The sequence below is a fragment of the Cavia porcellus genome, unplaced genomic scaffold, assembly GCF_034190915.1.
Source record: "Cavia porcellus strain 051 isolate PalLab524CR breed Dunkin Hartley unplaced genomic scaffold, mCavPor4.1 scaffold_25, whole genome shotgun sequence".
Lineage (NCBI taxonomy): Eukaryota > Metazoa > Chordata > Mammalia > Rodentia > Caviidae > Cavia > Cavia porcellus.
This window is the reverse complement of record NW_026947508.1, coordinates 9,392,909-9,416,738: the sequence shown is the minus strand read 5'-3', so window position 1 is coordinate 9,416,738 and position 23,830 is coordinate 9,392,909. Positions and strand designations below refer to the sequence as shown.

At 39.3% G+C, this 23,830-nt stretch overlaps 1 pseudogene; it reads right to left on the bottom strand.

The window, feature by feature from the left end:
* Positions 1-762: 762 nt before the first annotated feature.
* On the bottom strand, positions 763-21,885 carry LOC100717193 (cilia- and flagella-associated protein 107-like; annotated as a pseudogene).
* Between the last annotated feature and the right edge of the window lie 1,945 nt (positions 21,886-23,830).

The window sequence follows — 23,830 nt, the reverse complement described above, 5'->3', positions numbered from 1 at the left end:
AAAGTTCTTCAAGGAAAAGCTGGGCTATACCTAATGTAAAAGCCAAAGAGGCCAGATTATGGACCCACCATTGTTAACCCAACCTTGCCACCATGTCAGGGTGAAATGTATCCTGGATGGAGGTGGAAAATTTCACCCTGAGTTGTTCACCTGAACTCATGCACAGCACCAACCTCATTCCCAAACCCAACAGCAGGCTCTTCCTTCCACAGATCCTGCATAGTACTATGCAGGCCGTTCAGGGGAGAGACCCTGTGTTCTTCCTTCTTCACAGCCAGTGCCTGGCTCCCCAGCCTAAATAACCCTGGGTGAGCTGCCCTCCAGCCTCATTAACACCTCTCAACAGCTCTTCCACTATTCCCTGGAGTTTTTGTGATGGGCTTTCCCATTATACCAGACACTTCTGAAGGACTCATACTTAGTTGTGAGAACACAAGTGAGTCCATTGTTTTCCTAGGCTCACTTTCCCCTCCTGTGAAATGAGATCAAACTTCTAGTACTCTGGGACAGAGTTAGCTTGTCTTCTGCCTGTGCATGGTCCTGAGACAATGTTGAAAACTTTATTTCAGAGATAGGAAAGAAAGGGAACCTGGGGTTTGAAGGTAACAGTATCATAAAATCCAGCTCAAGATTCTCAGGATCCCTTTGGTGGGCCAGACCTTATATATTGGGATCTTCTATGGCTTTTTGTTGTCAGGCAGATCCAGCAAACCTGTGAATTTCCAGGTGTTTATGGCTGAACTGATGATAGAGTGGTGGGTCTCACAAATGTTGGACAGGATGAAGGTGATGGGGAGGGACCAAAATGGCATACTCTCTCTGGACATCACACACACTGGTGGTCTGGGGTAGGAAGAGGTATAAATACTTTCTCTTGGTCAAGGCTTGGAGGCAAGCCACCTCTGCTTCAGCCATTCATACAGTTCATACTTTGTAGGGGGACCTGCAAGAGAAACACATTTGGTTGTCATGGAATTTTGGAGAGTTTTGCACAAAAGGGGCATGAGAATGGGTGGTGGGGCCCTACAAGTTTCACAAGGTTGCTCTCTCAGACCGTAGGCTGGCAGAAACCAAAAGAGGTTCACAAATATCTCAGCTCACTCTCTCTTTATTACTGACTTTCTTTCCACACCACCTTCCTGTGTTCGAAATTATCTTATTTTCTGGATTTCAAATTATCTTATTCAGGAATGGTGCCATCTGCCTCTGCACTAGAATTTCAGATCACAGTTTAGAACTTATCGGTGCTTGGTATCACTATGTCCCCAGTTACCACACCATCTGAGGAATGCCCTTTGAGAATTAATCCATCTCTATCCATCCAGCCAATAACTGATGGGCAATAAGTGGGGATGTTGCTCTCTGCCATCTGTGCTCCAGGTAAGCACATGGCTTCTAGGTAAAGGATCATATGATATTATCTCAGTGTCAAGAAAAAAGGCAAGTGGTGGCCTGAGTGGAAAACAAGACTCATTCATTCCCCTATAATCTCATTCTGCAGCTCCTCTGGAGTCAGGGTCCCTCATGTTGGTTCTTCTCCATGAAGTGTGCTCACCTCGGTCCTATGCATTTATAGTCTCCTTACAGACCAACAAAGGGGAGATTCCTTAAGTATAAGAATACCAAGAAGGGGAAAGTCAGCCTTCTCTGGCAGCCACAGCAACTTCTGTCTACTCCAGGTGCAGAGCGTGGCCAAGCTTGGGTTACAATTATTCTGGTTGTAATGGTCATCATATGTGCTGATCAGATGGTGTTGTGCAGGCTCCTGGTGGTGCATGGACAGGTGTTTGTATGGGAGGCCCTAGAAGGACATACACAATGAGAATGTTACTGGTCAAAGTGAGGCACCGATTTGGCTGTGGATGGAGAGAGGAGTTGAGGAACATGGTAGGTGCTGTGATACTGATTGACAGGAGGACTCCAAGGACTAGCAAGGAGCCCCAGGGCTGTTGTCTTGTTAGAAATCTGGTCTCCTTAGATGAGCTGATGGTTAGGATGTGGTTTAGGAATGATAGCATATGAAAAGTGCAATGAGGAGCACGTTGTTGACTCTCTGTATTACCTGTCACTGGCAGCTATTCCCAGGGCCATCAAATGGGAGATGTGGTGGTCCCATTTGATGTAGTCCATCTTCAAAAACACGTTCCAGGCAGCTTCTGTCACTTCTCTGTACATTCAGCACCTAATTCTCCCCCGACATAGGCCAGATCTTTTCATCCAGAATGTGCTACAGTGACAAATATGAAGAATAAAAGGACATTTGATTTAATGGGAGAGGTAGAGGCACTCACAGGACAAACAATTTGTGAGCTGAAATTATACCCCTAGATTTGCCGCCCAGCTCATCCACCCAAACCCCTGTTTCAAAAGCAAGTGAAAGATGCTAAAACAAGCCTCACATCTGCCTTTTATTTCAACCAGTGACTGTGGGAGGAATCAGAGACTTTCCTATGAATTGGTTTCTCTTCTGAAGTATTATGGCTCTCTGGGCTGGAAAGCAGGGCAGTGAGTTCCTGGAGAAGAAGTTATTTATGGGGAGAAGAAAACTATTTGGTGTTTGTCAGAGTTTGTGTTTCCTCTAGGGAAATCTTGACCTGGAAGTGAATCTCAGGCAACCAGAATGATTTCCAGGGGAGGGCGACATAGGCTTCTGTGCTCTTGTGTGGCACAGACAGGGGCATCTATGTCTGCTAGGCTGTATTATACACTGAACCCAGACTGCAAGGAGAAGCTTCCCACATAACCTGGACAACAAGAACAGGGAGATGACAGGGACAGGCACAGACATAAAGCAGGGTTCCCAAAACCTACACCGCCAGGTGTGGGAAGTATGTTTTCAATGTCAGAGAAGTGAGTGCCAGAGCTTCATATCTTCAGAGCGAGGCACTTTGCCTGAGGACAATGGAACAGGGAAAGGAGAGATTTCTCTTGTTTCCTTGGGCTCCAGGTTTGGCCTGGATGTCTTGATTGTGTGCACAGGATTTTTGCTACAATCAAATGTGATAATGTGACAGACAGACGACTTTCTTGGAGACAAGAGTTTATTACTTCCTCTTCTCATAAAAAAGGTCACACCTGACAGCCATAGCCACAGGATGCAGCACAGGTTAGTCAGGATGTGGTGGGAATGATCCGTGACAGAGCAGGCCAGGCAAATTTGAACAAGATTATAGTTGCAGAATTTCAATAATTTCAGAGGGTTGCAGGATATATGGATCTATAATTTTTCAATAGTAACTCCTATGGTGTTTCAGAGGACATGAAATAGTGGCCAGTAAATCTTAGATAAGAAGATAGTTAAGGATGTGGGTTTAGGGATTACCAGTTTGCATAGACTGGTGCCTTCAGAAGCAAATGGCCTAATATCTCCAGGAACTATGTAGCCCTCAGAAATTACAGGATTGGTGAAGTCACTGAGACAGCAAAATTTCAAAAATTTAAAAAATTAAAAACAAGTGTATCCAGGCCACATCCAGCCATCGCCAAGCAGTAAGCATTGGCCAAAATCAAGTACGGGGCCCTGACTGCAATTGGGTTGAATTTCAGCATAAATGGAAACGTTGGAACTTTGCTCCTAGGCAGTAAGACCATGCTCTGCATGTGAAATCATGAAAGGACACAGGGAGTCCCGTGGGTCAAACTGGCCCGCATCCAATGAGCTCCAAGTAGCAAACAGTGGCCAGCAGTCTGCTCTGAGAGTAAAAGTGAGCCAGGTGATTCCCAGTGCACCGAGGAAGCTTTCAAAAATCTGCTCAAAACCCAGAAATAGGTGCAAATCCAGTTGGCATTGAGGAACGCATCACTGCCCTGGGACTTTGGTCTGGGCTGCCAAGATATTCCTGTGTGACTGCCTGCCTGCCCTGGGGGAAAATAGCTGACCTTGGAATTTGTCCAACACAGCTGCATGCTTACTGCATGACTCCAGTTAGCACTGTGTAACGCCACCCTGCCCTGAGACTTTGGCCTGTTCCCAGCGGATGTACAGACCCAGGACATCTGCTGGCTTCTCTAGGACACTCCCTACCTCCTGGATCTAATACTGCTGCTGACATTCAGCTCCCACACTTTCTCCCAAAGTTTGGGCAACAGCAGATTAACTCTGCTATGTTGAAGGGAGATTCAGTGATTGCCTCACCCAAACATAAGATCTAAGCAGGCTTCATTCCGTGTGGTGAATAGGCCCCTAAAATTGAGGTATACAGTGGTAAATAGAGCCAGAAGTAAAGTTGCTTCCAAAACCTTGGTGAGTCTGGCAAGAGTGTGGGTCACCCCTTTCTGCACACAGAAATCATCAGGCAGGGTGAGGAGTGTGCCAATATGGTCTTGCCCAACTTAGAGAAAATCAAAAGGGCTTATGAGACACATAGGCACACAATAGGGACACAGTAGAGCCTCAGCTTACACAAACACTATAGTCAGGGAGATTTGAAATAACCTGAATATAAAGTAATAGCAGGAACTAAAAGTTGACCTACATCAATACTATTAGGCTTCTCAGCCCAAGAAGAATATAGGACTTACCCAAAATGCCCTGTAGTGGGAAGTCAGGTGACTGGCACATCTATTCATTGAGGGACCCAGGATTGGACAAACATCACCCTTACATTAGGACCCCAAGATTCAAACTACCAACAGTTGACACCAGTAGGATTGAAGGACCAAATATTAGCTTGAAAGGAAAAATTGCAAAATGAAAAAGCAAAATGCAATCTCAAACATCTAGTCCACTAGGAGCAGGTACAGGAGACATTGAAATAGAGGACTTCAAAAGTAACACATTTGAAATCTCTGAAAAGATAGCAAGTGAAATAAAGCAACCACACCATGAGGCTATAGAGGAAATCAAATAAGAAGTACTCTCCCATGTAAAGATAGAAATAACAACCATAGTAAAGAGTTGCTGAACACAACTAAAGAAGAAAGAGAAAAAAACAGTACAGGAGCATGAGAAGCTGATTGAAACCCTGAATGAACAATATAAAAAACAAACAAAATTCATTAAACAAACTCAAAAAGACATGCAAGAAATGAAAATTTCTGTTCAGAGCTAGCAGAATCATTTAAATGAAGCTGAGGATAGGATTTCAGACTTTGAGGACAAGATCACAATTAGCGATCATGAAAGGATAGAATTTTTAAAAATAACAAAGCAGCATGAAACAACAATTCAGCAACTTCAAGATGTTGCTAAGAGAAACAATATAAGCTTAATAGACATTATTGAAGATGCAGGAGTCAACACAAATGACATAACTAAAATATTCACAGAAGTAATAGCAGAAAATTTCCCAAACATGGGGAAAATCTGATATGCATATAATTGAATCATATAGAATGTCAAATAATCCCAACCTACATAAACCTACACCTAGACATAGAATAATTAAGATCCCAGACATATAGAATAAAAACAGAATACTAAATCTGTTAGAGAAAAACACAAGTCATCAATCAAGGAAAGCCCTTTAGAATCCCAGAAGACTTTTCAGCACAAACCCTCAAGTCAAAATGAGCTTGGAATGAGGTATTTCAAGCCCTGAAAGAAAACATCTTTCAACCCAGAGTGATGTACTCAGAAAACTTTCATTCAAAATTAATGGAGAAACAATACACTTCCATGACAAAGAACAACTGAAGAAATTCTGGTCGACCAAACCAACATTACAAAGAATATTAAAATGCATACTGGGGATTTAACTCAGTGACATAAGCGCCTGCCTGGAAAGTGTGAGGTCATGAGTTTGATCCCCAGTACCAAAAAAATGCATATTAGATAAAGATAAAAATAGCCACAATCCCCAGAAGAACAACAGAAAGAAACCACCAGGTAGGACAAGCAATTAAACAATGGGAAAAAAACAGAAAACAAACAGCTGGCAAATTGGAGCCAATAATTATCAATGATATTCATAAATGTAAATGGTCTCAATTCACCTATCAAAAGAAATAGTTTGGCAGAAATAGGTTGGAAAGAGCAAGTAACATGATCTCACAGTATGTTGTATACAAGAAACACATCTGAACCAAAAGGAAACTCATAGATTAAAAGTCAAAAAATTAAAATGGTGTTTCATGCAACAGGAACCCAGAGAAAAGCAGGGATAACAATTCTATTTTCAGACAATGTGAAATTCCAACCTAAAATGATTAAAGGAGACAAAGAAGGTCACAACATACTCATTAGTGGAAAAATTCAAGAGGAAGAACTACAATTATATATGCACAAAACACAGGAGCACCCAAGTATATAAGACAGATGCTAATTGACATGAAAAGCCAAACACACAAGAACATAATTATAACAGGGGACCTTAACAGCCTATTGTTACAAAGAGATAGATCAACTAGACAAAAATTCAGCAAAGAAATAAGAGAAATGTATCATACCTGCAAGCAAAGGACTTAGTAGATGTTTACAGAGTGTTCCAGCCAACCACATCACAGTACACATTCTTCTCAGCTGCACATGGGATATTCTCTAAGATAGAGCATATATTATCCCACAAAACATTCTTAAGTAACTGCAAAGGTATTGAAATTATCCCATGCTCAATATCTGACCATAGTGCATTATTGAAATTGGAAATTAATGGCAAAGGAAATTGCAAAATATGCTTAAAAAGATGGAAATTAGATAACAAACTTTTGAACAATCTGTGGGCTACAGATGAAATTAAAGAAGAAATAAACCACTGCTTATAATTCAATGAAAATGCAGCAACAACATACTGCAATCTGTGAGGTGCAATGAAAATGGTCTTAAGAGGGATATATATATACATATATCAGAGGGAAATATATGACAATAAATTGTCATATCAACAAAACAGAATGAGCACAAATAAACAATCTAATGCTTCATCTCAAACTTCTAGAAAGAAAAGTGATAGTTAAAGCTGAAGCTCATAGAAAAGAGGAAATTTTAAAGATTAGAGCACAAATCAATTCAATTGAAACTAAAAAAAGAATACAAAGAATTAATGAATCAAAGAGCTGGTTTTTTTTTTTATTTAAGAGGAAAAAGAGAAAAACACAAAACAAACCAAAGCGGCGTAAGTGTACACGCAATACAGAACTACAAAACAAAACAAAGCAAAACAAAAAACCATAACAGTAAGAAATTACCTGCTAGTAGATTACACACTATTTTCTTGAAAATAGTTCCTCAAATCACAGTATCAAAGAACAAAGAGCTGTTTTTTTGAGAGAATGAGCAAAAGTGGCAAAAATCTTGCTAACCTTATAAAGAAAAAGAAAGGAAAAAAAAACCCAAATTCACAAAATAAGGACTGAAAAGGGGGAAATTACTACAGATCCCATGGAAATTCAAAAGATCCTAAACCTACTTTGAAAATCTCTACTCACATAGAATGGAAAACACAGAGGAAATGGGAAGATTTCTAGAAACATATGAACTAACAAAGCTCAATCAAGATGATTCAACAATATTAAATAACCCAGTATCAACTATTGAAATCAAAAACATAATTAAAGACTTACCAACAAAGAAAAGCCCAGATCCTGATAGATTCACGGCTGAATTCTGCAAGAAATTTAGAGAAGATTTGATGCTAATACTCTTAAAGTCTTTTTTTAATTACAAATCTTTTTAAAAATATTATTTAAAGAAAGACTAAACAAAACGGAAAATAGGTAGAAATAATACATACATTCAGAGAAAATAATAAACAGTGAGAAATCACTAGTTGATGTTTGCATATTGTCATTTTACAAATAGCTGCTCAAGTTACAAAAATGGAACATGTACAGTGGGAATTCAAACAGTGAGACTGCAAACAGTTCTGTTCAACTGTCCAACAAAAACTTAGTAACATGGTTGTTAATCTGAAACCCTCAAACATACATTCAGTTATCCATATCTTCATTTATATTTAGATTAAACAAACTAAAGCAGATTAAACTCATTCTAAACAAAGAACAATAGTATTGCTGGATTTCACATCATGACCCTCCATGATCAGCAGTGGGTACTGTAATGTCTGTTTTTTAAAATTTAATTTAAAGAAAGACAAAACAAAATACAAAACAGGTACAAATAATACATAATTTAAAAGAAAAAATAAACAGCAAGAAATCATTAGTTGATGTTTACTGACTGTCTTCATACAAAGAGTTATTCAAGATACTAAAGTGGAGCATACAAAGTGGGGATTCAAACAGTGAGATTGCATCCATTTCTGTTCAACTATCCAACAAAATCTTCGAAATATAGTTATCAAACCTGTACACTTAAACATACATGCTGTTATCCGTATCTTCAATTATGTTGAGATTGAATAAAACCAAGCAGGCTAATATGACTCTGAACAAGGAATAATACTATTGCTGGATTTCACATTATGACACTCCAGGATCACCACTGGGTATTTTAGTGACTCTTTTTCTTCAAACTATTTGTTCATTTCATCATGTGTCATAAGATCAGTTCTCATAAACTGTTTATAGATTCTACACATGCATGAGTCTAAACATTTATTTCTATCCTTTCTATATTAGATGGAGAAACAAAACAAAGCAAGGCAAAACCAAATATATTCCTATAAACGCACAAAACAAAATAAACTTATAAACCATTGTACACAGATTTCTACCATAGTAAATGTGTTGTCTCTTGTTATCTCCAATAGAATTGGCTGTATCATCAGACATAGTATAATTGAATATATCAGTACATCACAGTCTTAATAAAAACACAACTTTGTATATGGTATAGAACTTCAAAAACAGGCAGTTATCAAACCAGAATGTGCATTGTAGAGTTTTGTCATCTTTAGTGTAGTTAACTATACTCGCAGACTTCAAGTTGTCAATCATATCAGTTTTGAATAAATTTTTGCCTCATTTTTGTTATTTTTTTTTTGCCATCACTTGTCTGCTTATCTTCTACATTCTGTTTCCTGCTCCATTCATTGAGGCCTCTCTGCCACTGTTCCTGGAATCCTAGTACTTTTCTTTCTCTCTTGAATGCCCTGCAGTATTCTCTGTAGAGTTGGATTGGTGGTTGGAAATTTTGCAAGTTCTTCTTTGTCTTGGAAGCATCTTGTTTCTGCATTAATTTCTAGAGACAGTTTAGCAGGGTATATCAATCTGGGATGGAGGTTATTTTCTTTCAGGGCATGGAATATTTCACTCCAGGCTCTTCTTGACTTGATGGTTTGTGTTGAGAAGGCTGCCATTATTCTGATGGGGCTTATCTGTTTCTTGTCTCTAACATATTTTAATATTCTGTTCTTATATTGAATTTCTGGGATCTTGATTATTATATGCCTGGATGTAGCTCTGTTTTGGTTGTAGGTGGCTAGAGTTTTCTGTATGCCTCATGTATCAGAATATCATTTTCTTTTCCTGTGTTTGGGAAGTTTTCCTTAATTATTTCTGTGAATAACCTTTGTAGTTCTGTTGTTTTTAACCCTGCTTCTTCATTCACATTGTTTATTCTCAGCTTATAGACCCTTTTGTTGTCTTCTAGCCTCTGTATTATTACTGATTGTTTCCTTGTTATTTTAAAACAGTTTTCCCTTTCATACTCCCACATTGCCAAATTATACTCCAGTTTGGATAATCTATCCATCATTTCTTTCAACCTGATTTGCTATCTTTCCACAGAGTTTTTAATTTCCTGGTGATCTCTTTGAGCCCGCTTCATATATTGTATACTTTTTTATACTCTTCACCAGATGGTTCTCTACTTTGTTTGAGTTCCTCCCTTTTTGCGTCTGTGTCTGCTTGAGGGGTGCCTAGTATCTCTTTAATTAATCTTCTTATATCTTGCTTTATTTGGCTAAATATTTCACTTTTGAACTCGTCTATGAAGTCCCGAATATGTCCAGGGGCACTATGTCTGATATTGCATGTTTGCTGTCCTCATTCTCCTTTGTATTTACCCGTCCTGTATCAATGTTCTCAGGGTTGGGATCTGGGGACTTTTTGTTGGTGCTTCCTGTCCCCATCTTTTTTGCTTCTTCCAGGAGGCCCCAATTACTTTATTTTTTAGTTACAATTCTTCTGAAGAATTGGTGGCTAGATGACCCTTCACACTGCCTTGTGCTAGTGAGTTGCAGACAGGGACAGCATCCCTCTCCTCTGGATCAGTCAAGCTGCTGTGGCCTGCACTGTATTACTTTGTGCTGCCTCCCCTCAGGATCAGTCAAACTTCTGAGGCTTCACTGGGTTCATGTGGTTAGTGTGTGCCTGTTCTGTAGGGACTTGATTTCAGATAACTTTTCTGGTCTCAGCCAGGTCACGTGACCCAGGCCGAGGTCAGTCCACCAATCCCATTCTGGAAGGAAAAAATTGACTGAAGTCACTGTTGCCCTTGTACTTTCCATTCCTGCCAAGCTCCAGATTGTCATCCGCTGAAGCCCTCCTATTTATGGAATGGCTCCACTCCCATCAGTCAACACAGGTTGATGTAGGCACCCTGCCAACTCAGCTGTCCGTTTGGCTCACTGACCCCCAAACTCAATGTAACTTCACCTCCAGGGAATTGAAGCTGTGAGACCTTGGACAACTCAGCAAGTTGCAGCAAGACCTTGGCAAGTTGCAATAGGACCTTGGCAAGTCATGGTGGGACCTCAGATGGTCAGTAAGTCACCTTAATTTTTTCTTGGGATGAGAGAATTCATCTCCCTCTGTTTGGGTTCCCCCAACGTATTATGTTGAATTTTACTTTGACTATCTCAGGGAACCTCTGTAGCCCTTTGCTATCTATCTGCCATCTTTATTCCTCTGTCAAGAATCATATTTATAAATATCATATTGTGACTATAGTATAAAAAGTAATAAGAAATATAGGAGTGATAAAACTCAAAATATATAATTGCTACTGTAAATATGAGATGTAAAAAAAGTGCTATAAATGATATAACTGCATGTATGTTTAATTGTATAGGATTGATGACCATATTAAGTTTTTGTTGGATAATTGAACAGAACTGTTTGCAATTTTGCTGTTTGAATGTCACTTTGTATGCTTCACTTTTGTAACTTGAACAACTATTTGTAAGAGGACAATATGTAATTACCAATTAGTGATTTCTTACTGTTTATTTTATTGAAATTATGTATTATATCCACAGTTTTTCTGTTTTTATTCTTTAAATAAATAAATAAATTTTAAAAATTAAAGCTGAGTGTGACAGTACAAGCCTGTAATTCCAGTACTGGGGAGTCTGGGGAAGAAGTATTACAAATTCTAATTCCACATAGGAAATTTAATGAGATCCGGTCTAAAAAAAAAAAAAATGAAAAGGAATGACTGCCAAGGTTACAAAGGCATTGATTCAATTTTAAATATTGCCATTAAAAATAAATGGATAATTAAATGAAATAAAAATATGATTGGTAGACCTTCTCAAAGAACATTCCCTGAAGAGGGTCCTCTGTGGGTAATGGTAACCTGCTACCAACATCAGTTTGGAGAACAGACAGCATATGCCTAAGAACAGAGAGGAGTCACAATGAAGCAGAGATGATGGGTGATGCAACCATGTGGGGGCAGTGTTATGCCAGCATCCAGCACAGAACAGGTTTTGGAACAGAATTCTTAGGAATGAGCATTCAGTTGTTCAGTTTTACTTATTTGCATTGGAATTAGAGGCTTTTTAATTTTAAGCAGACTGTATGTTATGCTCTAGGGCAAAATTTGTAATACGCCTAAAGGTGTTCAAGAAAAGCTAATACTCTGAAGTATGAAAACTAAGCTACCACACAAACACATAGGTGATTGCTTACCTTAGGAGCGCTCACTGTGCCTTGCTTCTGTGAAAGTGTGCTTCTGTCTTCAGCACACACTAATGGTGAGGGTGAGAAGCCAGAGCATTGGCATAGAAAGGGGATGCCTGCTTCAGGTGGGCACCAGTGTGATTCAGACGTGCCTTTGTGTTCAGCCATGCCTGTGCAGCCCAGAAACCCATCCAACAGCCCAAAGCCTGCCACTGTTAGTCCTGACATGGATCTTTGAATGATGAAGATAGCCACTAAAAAAGTTATCATCTGAATCATGCCTTGCCTGATTTACAGCGATGTCATCTTCCCCTTCCTTTACCAATAAGCCATAAATATTTGGAAGACACTGATTCCCTCTGAGTATGTATCTTGATAATTTTCTTGGGTCCTTTCCAGCTGGAGAATGCTGAGATTCTGACAGGCTCCTACCAATTTACAATGTGCCACCCTGCCACTTTTCTGAGATTAAGCAGGTGTAAGATCAGTGGGGTGGGAGAGAGGGGCCAGCTATAAGAGCAATAGGCTGACCGAAGAAGCCTCTCTGGATTCTTTGGAGTGTGATGTGTTAGAAAACAACTGTGCCCAGGGTGTGAACACCCACAAGGTGACTCTCCCAGGGCACACCCAGCAGAAGCCACCAAGAGCAGAAATGGAAGTAGAAGGCTCTACGTCCTGTTCCTGGAAATGTTGTCTGGTTGGGTCTAAGGCTAAAATAAAGAACTGACTCCACCTTATTTGTAAAATAAATTTGCATGTTCATTGACCTGTTGCACAAAAAGAACTTTCAGCATGCATCAGTACAAGACACACAAGAAGAGCTTATTAGAGATAAGGGACACACTCCAGAGCTGAGCATGGGTGCTCAGAGAAACAAGAGACACCAGAGCCAGAGTTGAGTACATTTGAAGAGGTTTATTCAAGACAGGTCATCTAGGATGTACATTCTCACCATGCATCAGGGCGCATTGCAAGTTGAGATATGCTCCCCACCAATATCACTGCTTTTTAAAGATGGAGGAACTGCAACTTACAGTTAAAAAGACATGTTAACTAGGATTTACAATCTTATTGTAAAAGAATGAGGAATATTTTTTGAATGAGTTTTATGGAAGGGATCACATTTTTGTCACATCTGGAGTCAGCACTGCTGGGAGAAGCAGCTGGCTGGTATCATAAAATGAATGAAAGGGAAAGAGTTTAAAATAGGAAGATGCTTTATTTATAAGGAAGAATCATCAGAAGACAGAAAACTGCCCCAGAGTGGGTGCAGGAGGTTCATGAAAGATGGATTCCCCTGAACACGTGACCCTGGTTTCTTTTTTAGAATTAATGACTACTTCCCTCCATGTGAGTACCTGGAACTTGTCAATTCTGATTGGCTTTCTGGTTGTCTTTGGACCCCTTTGCCTACATGCACATTCCTTTTGGTGGGCTTTAATTGACTGTTACCTAACCTTTTGTGATACATAAATTGAGGGTTACTTACAGAAAGGTAGCTTAGGGTTAGTGATTAAGAACAGTGTTGTGTGTGGTATCTAACATAGTGACCCAATGTAGTATATGCATAGATGCATGGTTGTAGGTGTGCATATTTTTATATACTAACTAAGAGTTAGATGACCTACGCTTATTTTCTTTCATTTTACTTGAAGTAGGGAAGGGGGTAACTAGCCACGTTTCTATGCTTCTGGCTTTCATCTGCTATGTCTATCAGGTCTTACTCTGGTAAACTCTTATATTAAATTTGTTAGCTAGGGCCTTTCTAGGTCTAGTTTCTCTTTCTTTCTCTACCTTTGTTCTCTTAATTGCTGAAATATAACTGCAGAGGCAAAAGCGACTTGTAATATCATTTTCTATTGATGTCTCTAATATAGCCTAATGAGACCTTTATTCTATTCTTTCCTAACTGTTGACCCCTTTTCTTTACAGGGCTGTTACCATGCTGAGATTAAATATCACCTACTCATAGAAGCAGTGATAGGAGGACACTGAGGGAAGTCCCTGGGGGCAAGATGCTCATGAAACTGCTCCTGACTGCTCAGGACATATTGAGCCTGGAAGATGTTGGCTTGTATGTCATGAATGTGGGGAGGACCCCATGCCTCTGTGGGGGACCAGCTTGCTCTCTTACCTCAGCTCTTCTCATACCACCTGGTGCTCTTGTCTGGCTTGTGGAATGAGAAGTGGACATACTGCTTACTGTGAGTGCTCTGGGGTGTCTTGTCAGTATCTCTGGTGAAGTGAAAAAGACAAAATATTCAGGAGAACCTCTGAGGTGTTACAGTTCTCAAACTTCTGTTGTGCCTGTTCCTCACCTTCTTGGTCATCAAAAGACTGGCAGACAAAGTTAAATACAAGCCAGGATATCCTGCAGGACTGATTAAAGGTTCAAGGGTTCATTACCAGCCATCCTCAGAAGCTGCTTCTAGCTGTTCTGGCTGTCTCCTCATGGCCCTCACCTGTTTCCTTCCTTAACTAAATTCTCCACACTCCTCTCACTTACCTGTCTCTTCCTTTCCTTTTTCTTTGTTTTTGCTCACTCTTCCCAACTCCTCTCTCTCTCTCTCTCTCTCTCTCTCTCTCTCTCTCTCTCTCTCTCTCTCTCTTTCTCTCTCTCTCTCTCACTGTTTTCACTGTATTATATTTTCTTAAAATTCAATGTGTCATAATATTAAATATTTACAGTTTTAACCATGTGTTATGGATTAAGAACTGGTGGTCAATTTAATGCCAGCTGTATTACAACAGCATGGCATTGAACAAAGATGCTCCACCTGAGCAAATTTTCCAGGATAAATAGATGGAGAAGAAGGAAGGTGTTGAGGGTGCTGAGGCATTAATGCGTTGTTGCACTGAGGCATTGTGGGTTCTCCCACAAGTTGCTGTTTGAGCCGTTGGTTCTCCTGGAGACGCTCTGGTCCGCACATTGTGCATTGCTTCCTGGCTCCAGAGGGGAAGACATGTGCTGTTTGTTCTCCAAGATGAACTTGTCACGCTGCTTCCTGGCATGTAGCCGATGGTACTTGTCGTTTAGAGCAGCTGGGAGCCTCCATGTCACTGAGGATGGCTGTGGTGCCTTTCAGGACATCCCTGGTCTTTGTTGTGAGTGTGACTTCTTGGTTCCATAATAGAAGCCTCATTCCACTAGCACAGCTCCTTCATCCTGCTGGCATAGATTTTCTGGCTTTCACTGCTGACCCTTGCGTCTTTCCAGCACAGATTTGTAAAAGAGACTGGCATGAGTCCTTCTTATGGGCTTTAGATCCCCAGTTGGACTCGTTGGAGGCATTGTCCTAAGCTCTGTGTTTTTATCTGTACTAATATGGGACATTGCTGTGGGGTTTAGGATCTTGATTAAATTATCTATGTCTTTGGTGTTCCGGATAGATTTCCTGCACTTTCCTGTGTTAACTCCTGGTGACCATTATAAAAATATTATAAACTCCATGTCTTAATCCTAATTGTTCTCTATGTACACCCCCTGAGTACAACACCATTATGAGCTAAGAATATAGTTCAGCAGCACAACACCTCTGCCTGGGAAGCATAAGATCCTTAGTTTGATTCCCAGAACCAAAAACTAAAAAGAAACAAGACAAAAACTAAATGTTATGGTTTGATAACTAGTGGTCAACTTAACGCCAGCTGGATTACATCAGCATGCATTTAGAGAAGATGCTCCACCTGAGAAGGGTTGCCAGGATAAATAGGTGGAGAAGAAGAGAGGTGTGGAGAGGGATTGAGGCATTATGGAGGCATTGTTGGTTCTCCTACGAGTTGCTGTCTGAGCTGTTGGTTCTCCTGGAGAAGCTTTGGTTTTCACATCAAGCATTGCTTCCTGGCTCTGGAGGGGAAGATATGTGCTGCCTGGTCTCCAGGATGAACTTGTCATGCTGCTTCCTGGCACGTACCTGACTGTGCTTGTTGTTGGAGGAGCTCGGGGCCTCTGTGTCACTGAGGACAGCTGTGGTGCTTTTCAGGACAGCCCCGCTCTTTGTTGTGAGTGTGACTTCTCGGCTCCAGTGTAGAACCCTCATCGCACTAGCACAGCTCCTTCATCCTGCTGGCATAGACTTTCTGGCTTCCACCGCTGACCCTTAGGTCTTCCCGGCACGAATCCGTAAAAGACACTTGTGTGAGTCCTTCTTGTGGGCTCTGGACTTCCAGTTGGACTCATGGAGGCGTTGTTCTGAGCTCTGGGTTTTTATCTGGACTCATGTGGGACATTGCCATGGGGTTTAGACTCTTGACTAAATAATCTATGTCATTGGTGTTGCGGATAGATTTCCTGCATTCTCCTGTGTTAACTTTCAGTGACCATGATAAAAATATTATAAACTCCATGTCCTGACCAGAATTGTTCTCTGTGTACAACCCCTGACTACAACACTAAAACACCCCCAAAATCATTATCAGTGGACAGGTCAGACACATTAATCACATTCATATTGTTCTGCAACCATTCCCCTCATGTATCTCTAGAACTTTCTATCCAAACCTGAACCTCTATCCTTGTACTGAACTTGAGAAAAATTATTTTACTCTTGTAAAGCAGAGTGTTACATAGCCCAAAATGGTCCACAGCCTGGTCCAAGTCTCCTAGTTTCATATTGGTATTCTATTTGGTTGTTCTATCTAATATTAAAAATATTACTATCATTGTATAGCAATCTAGTGCTCCTTTTAATTTTGTCTATTTTTGCTTCCCATAACTTGGGGCTTTGATATCCTATGGCTTTAAGTTGGTAGTATCTTTTCATTTTAAAGATTCTCTTCTGTGTGCCTTGTAAGGCAAGTATGCTTGTGATGAACTCCCTTAGTCTTCCTTTATTTGGAAATTTCTTAATTTCTTCATTGTTTAGAACAGTTTTGTGGGATCTAGAATTTTCAGTTAATAGATTTTTCTATTACTTAGAATCTATTACCTCATTAACTTCCAGCTTCTAAATTTTCTGCTCAAAATATACTGACAATCCTTGTTATGGTTTGTATTTGGATGGCTCATGCAGTCATGGAGGCAGCTGAATCTAGTATTTGTGACTGGCTCATTGTCTATTGGTGGGATTCGAGGTAGGAGTGTTGCACAGCCCCGGAGCAGAGACAGCATACAATATAGAGGAGGGAGGGAGCTGTACTTTTCCACTTTTGCACTTTTCAGTGTTGTTGCTTGTGGCCACTATGAACAACTAACTTCTCCTTAGCCATGGCACCCTTCCTTCGAGCCAACAGAGTATGGACTGAAGTGTGGACTGAAGTATGGACTTTCAGAGCATGGACTGAAACCTCCAAAAAATGTAAGCTAAATAAACTTTCCCTTCCTTCATTTTGGGTGTCAGGTATTTTGTCTCAACAGGAGAAAAATAACTAAGACAATCTTGTTGCAGATTCCTTTGACATGACAGACTACTTTTCTCTTGGTGCTTTCAAGATTCTCTTTTTGCCTCTGGTTTTAAGTGATTTAATTATGATACATGGTAACATGGATTTCTTAACGTGTATCCTGTTAGTGTTCATTGGCCATCTTTGATTTAAAAAGCCATCCATTACTCAAATATGGAAAGTTTTCAGTAGTTATATTTTGAAACAGTCTTTTTGCCTTTTGAGCTCTCTACTTTCACTGGCATTCCCTTGACATATTTATGATGTATTTGATGGTGACACGTAAATTCTTTAAGCTCTGTTCACTCTTTTCATTTGGTGATATTTTCCTCTGCCTTTTCGAATCTGCTGTTGAACCCATCTGTTAAATTATTCAATTTATGTATTGCATTTCTCAGTTTTAAATTATGTCATTGGTCTCTTTTTCTTGTATTCTCCCTTTGTCCAAATATTTTCTTGTTTTGTTACTTAAATAGCTTACCTAAACAAATTGAAGACTCTTAAGCCTTTTTTATTAATAATTGGATGTTTATGTTATTTTTAAGAGGTTTTATTTTATTTTACTCCTTTGGATGAACCATAGTTTCTGATTTGTGGGTCAACTGAATTTTATGTTTTTTTAAGACTAACAATTTGGAGAGTTGTGGGGCGGGAAAGCCACCAACTGTCCCAGAGTCTGTATACTGGATTTGTGCAAGGAACACACAAGCAGCTCATATTCTAACAAGTATATCATGTTCTAAGTCTGAGGTCAACCCTCACAAAGTTTGAAAATATTCTTAGGCATTTGCTAGTATACTTTTTGCCAAGGGTGTATGTGCTTTTTCCAGGTTTTCTTTCCATATGTTTCTTTTTAATTGTTTTAATATTTCATAAATCTTATCCCTGCTTCTTCTTTTGGTGTTAGATGTTCTATAGTCCTCTATCCATAGTCTTTTACCCAAGACATTTACCAATCTGAAGTCCCCTGGTGGCTTTCATTAGCTGTGTCTGCTACTGTTCCCCATGACTCCCCTAATCCGGCAAATGAGCTGAGCCACATTTTTTCTATCTGAGTTCCTATTTTCCAATGATAAAACACTAAGGGACACCAAGAACCTATTATGTATTTTGTTTGGTTATTTTGTTTGCTTGTTTGTTTCAGACATGAGATGACTGTCATCATACCCATTTTATTTGCTTTTATTTTTATTAGTAATTTTATTTTTATTGATAATTACATGTGAATAACTCATTTTAATTTTATTCATTCCTTCCCTTCTTCTCCCTTCCACTCCCTCTATCTCTGTCTCTTTTCATTTTGCCAAATATTTATCACCCGATTTCCATTATCTAGTAATTTCATGCTGTACATTTATAATGTAAAATGAAATCCAGCATTGTCATGCCTTCTACTTTGCTCTTGTTGTCCTGGAATCTATATCATAGTTTTGAAAGTATGCACATTTCTCTATTTTAGTTTTGCCTATCAAGGAACAGGGGCAATCTTTCCATTTTATGATGTCTGATTTGAAATTAAAAGTGAAAAAAAACAGGCAGGGATGTGTTGTAAAGCAAGCCCTACAGAACCGTGGCACATCACTGGACATCAGTGCAAGTACAGGGATTGCCACACTTTCCTCAGCCAGTGCCCTATTCTGGGAAGGGGTTGGCCTGGTAGAGTGGAGAAGGTAGTCAAATAATGGCATACAAGAACTTGGGATAGGATATATTCAGATGCCTAGAAACATTCCATTAAGAATGATAATGAGAAATTGAACTATAATGACACCTCCACCATAACACTACATATACAAAATATACCAAGGACTAGATGATAACTTCAATATGCCTTAGATAGAGCACAGATTCCCTATCTACCTTTGATTTGAAAGTAGGAACGAAGCTAGGTATGATGAAGTACGTCTTTAATCCCAGCACTTTGAAGGCCGAGGCAGGAAGATTTCATATAAGAGCCCAGCCAAGACAATTTAGCATTCTGATGAAACATCTCAAAAAATTATTTGAATAAAGAATTGGGAATGTAGCTCAGTGTGAAGACCCTGGGTTCAATCCCCAACAGTATAGCCAAGGAAGGAAGGAAGCAAGAAGCGAAGGAAGGAAGAAAGGAAGGAGGGAAGAATAGGAAGGAAGGAAGAGGAACTTTACCCTACATCTGTCAGTTTTTGCTCTGGTCCACCCTGGACTCTTCCTCCTTACCTTCCTCCTCTCTTCCACCCAGTTTCCAGTAAGGATAGTAGTTGAGTACTTCTCAATCTGCCAGCCTGGTGTAGAGAATGATGTGGATTTAGTGCAGTTGAAAGCATGATGAGGGCTGTCCCAAGTTCTTACACCTGGACAGGTTCTGGGGAAGGGAGAAGTGCTATGGAGACAGTGAAGCAACATTTTCCTCTTCCCAGTCATCCTACTGACTGGTAAGTGGATGGCACACTTCTGATGTCAGAGAACAAAACAACCCTGAGAGTTTGCTTACAGCTTTCAGGGACAGTGATGTGACTCTGGGTTCTCTATGTTGACTGTTTCCCTGGTGAGAGAATCTGTGTATAAATACGCTTCATAAGGAAACAGCTGATTCTTCAGGAGTAAAACTGAACCCACAGAGCCAAATCAAACCAACAACCACCACTACAAAAGCAATAAAGAAAGGACCTTGTTTCCATGTTTTTACCTTGAGACGGGCATCATTCTTGCTGCATTTTTACAAATGAGGCAATTTGAATTCTTTGGTAGAATTCAGGGGTGGGTTGAATCCTACTCCTACATAAATGATGAGTGCTCATGGAAGAGGCCTATTCTAAGACTTCTACATGTGTTCTCTCAAAGAAATCCTCTGAGGAAGGTTCCACTATTTTACCCATTTTGTAGATGACATCATTGGAGCAAAGACATATTAAGCAGCTCTCTGAAGTCACATTACTACCAAATGAAACATCTGGAATTTCAATATACTCCAACTCAAATCTTCAATTATCGGGTTCTTTTCACCTCCTGTTTGCAAGTCTCACTAAAATGTTTCCAGGAAAACCCTTGTATATGTGCTTGAAACTAATGCAGTATGATTCTTCTACGAATTCCTCTTTCATTCTTTTATAGCATTTTATATTCCATGTCATGGGTGCTGAAATGGGATTGCAAAGATTTAATAACCAGAAGTAGGCCTTCTCCCACAGAGTCTAGTTTAACAGGACAAAGGCCATTATCTTGCTAATTCATTACAGGAAAAAAATCCAGAGTCATTTAGGTATTCACCAACAAAGTGGTATTCACAGCTTTATAATGAAACATTCTTCATCTCTTAAGAAAAACCATCAGATGTCCATTACATACAACTAGAGTAATCAAGGACTAGAAGCAGGACCCTATATGCTTTTAGTCTGCTTCATACCAATGACGACACTAACTTTCCAAAGGCAATCCAGGGAAAGGGTTTTCCAAAGACCTTTAAATAAAAACAAAAGAATTCAGAAAACTGTTGGAGTCACATTAAAATTAAGCACTTGGCTGTGAAAGATCATGGGAGATGATGTACCAATAAAAAGGAAAGAAACTCTGTTTAGGGATGGCTAAAGACTGGTGATGGACATAAAAAGGATGGCTTTCTAATAAAAGGTCAAGGACTCATATATGTTGTATAATTACATTTTTCATAGCTTCCCTTTGTAAAATATAATATGAAATTTCATTAAAATGATTGTAAAGATAAAAAGTTTTGATAAAGCAAAACCCTAGAAAACCACCAGATGTTTTTCAGACAGTTTGCCAGCATACCCCCAGTTATATCAGTATTTATCATATCTGAGACTAAAACATATATATCAATAACATATTGATTAATTTTAAAATAACAAAATTCATTATTCAGGTTAATGGGTTTCATTTTGGCAGATTCAAACATGGTCATAGTATATTTTGATCATTTTTTACTCTTATCAGCCCTTTGTATTTCCCTCCTCACACATAATTAAGTTTTTAATTAAAATTAAATCTCTTTTTCAAAAGAAAAATTGAGTGAGAATTGTGGTATCATTTTATGGTTTATTTGTGTTTTTTTTTCTTTTTGAGAGTCTCACTATTCAGTTCAGGCTCCCTTGAACTCACAGTGATCCTTCTGCTTCAGCCTCCTGAGTGCTATTGTTTTGTGTTTTTACAAATATGTTTAATATCTAAAGTGATAAAAGAAAGAATTGTAACTTGAGGATCCACTACCTATGATTTAGGACTGCCCCCTAACTTGTGGGTTTTGCCCTATCTCTGTAGCTATGTCAGAACTGAATAAGTCTGTGGCACACTCATTGTCTACAGTGAATTAGAAATATTCTTAGTATGGGATCAGAAGTGATTTGATATCAGGATTGTAATGAGTAGAAAGACATCATACCAATAATACCTTTGATACTACACCAAAGCTTATCAAGCAATAAGTAGACAAAGTTGCATTGTGCGAGCTAAAACTTACTTAGTGAATTTTGAAAACTGTTGCTGGTTGATTTCATGTTTCAAAAGTTACTTTTTTGGTTTTTTTTTGTGGCTTAATAAAAATTACTTGATCACTCAGAAAACAGTTTACTGAGCTGTTGGATTTTCAAATGTTAACATGCCAAATTATGTAATACTTTTTAAAAGTTCACATTGGTTAATATCACTGTTGATCTCCTCAGAGAAGCACTGAGGTATTAAGTTGTCAGGCTCTGCTTCAGCCTCACAGTAGTCCCCGTGGCTCATGACCATGATCTGTGTCTCCTCCTTCACTGAAACCATATTGTTTGCATGAGGAGAGGGGAGCTGTGGCTTCCACCATAGTTTGATGAAAACAGATCTGAGACAAGGACTTCCTCCCAGCTGTCTCTGAACATAGAGTTTGACAGATGTTGAGAAATCATGTTCAGCTTCTTGCACCAAACTACCTATTGTCCTAGGACCCCCACCAGGCAGGACTAGAGTTTGCCCAGATACACATAGATATGGAGAGTCCTGGGATTATGAGGCATATGGTAGAGGGCCAGACTGTAGCCCCTTCCAGCATGTGGGTTGGGAAACAAGAAAAGCCTATATTCCCCTATGCCCTGCTCCAAGTGTAAGTGACCGGCTGATCCAGAGAAACATAGGCTGTGATGATGGCTATCCAGGTGGAATACAATTTAATGCTTGTAGTGTTGAGTGTTTCACTGACTTTTCAGGTCTAAAGTCTGTGATCTGAGCATCTATTCAGAGGATGGTAGTGTAGCGACTATGGAGGATCACCTTCTGAGTGTGGCGGCCATGGGTGATACCTTATTGCCTTGTTTTGAAGTCCAGTATCATTTTCACTGTTTTGTTGGTTTGGGTTTTTTTCTGTTTTGTTGGATATTAATCTATCTGATAGCATGGGCAGCTATTTCAAAGATAGCAAGATATATTATGGTAGCCATTTTGGATTTACTATTTTCTTGCTTTAAGATCTTTTAATGCATTCATTGTTTTGTTTTTATTGGTTCTATTTGGTCGTTTTGTTTGATTTTTACTATGTCTGAAAGTATCTGCAGCTGTTTTGAAGACAGCAAGAGGCATTATGATAACCATTGGTGATTTCCTATTGTTTTGAAGTCCTGTGTCGCTTGCTCTGGTTTGTTTTGATTGACTTTGTTCTATTTTATTTTGATTGTTTTTATTCTGTTTAAAATTTAAAAAATGTCTTTGGTAAAAACAACAGCAGCAGCAGCAACAACAAAAAGAACAAAACAACTACAACAAAATAACCCTGCATCATGAATCCTCACTTTGATTTGAACATGAAAAGAACACAGACTTCAAATGATCCTATCAGAAATTCAAAGACTATGATACTCAATTTTACATAAATGAGATTCCTGGATTATTGTCACAGTATGATAATCATGCAACGATATGTGAAGCCCTATTAATGTCATGTTTGAGCACATAGGAAGCTGCAGCTAATAGACTGGGGTTTGCCTGAATTTTATCAACTTGGTCAAGAATAAAGTGTTTTAATTTCTTCCTGATTCTTCATATGTGTTGAGCTATTTGAGAAATGTTAGATGCATGATTATAGTTTGGATGTGTAGAGTTTCAGTTATATTCTGGCAAGTATGATCTTCTAATAGGAGTCATTTTCCCAGAGACATAACAATTATGATCAGTTGGTGATGAAAACTAAGATTCTGGGGACAGAAGATTTATATGACCACATTGGCAAATACAGTATGGAATTAGGTACTCACTTCAGTTATATCTTGGGCTGACACTCGTATAAATGATGAGAATACTATTTTTACAGTGTAAACTAGCAAATTTTCATCACTGAACCACTAGATTTGAGAATAAACTGCTGAAATGTGACTGTAGTACAGATTACTTCAAGAGAGGTGACAGAACACCAATATTTCTATACCGCTGAGAAGGACCTGGCTTGAATAGGTTTATCAACATGGCAGGGGGCAGCGCACCTGTTAGCAGCACAAAATGCCAGGGATTTCTTCAGTGCCAACCCTTAAACTCTGCAAATCTCAGTCAGGCTCACCAGGGATTCCGGCTGCCTGACACATTGGAGTGCCTGTTTCAGATGCTCTTGCTGCTCAGCATATTGGTCCTATCTGTCTCCAGGTGCCTGAGCAGAAGAAGGAATTCCACCTTCTCTTTGATGCAGGTTGCACCGGTTGAGAAGGATGAAACACTTCTAAAGCTTCTGTCTTAACCATTGCTTGTG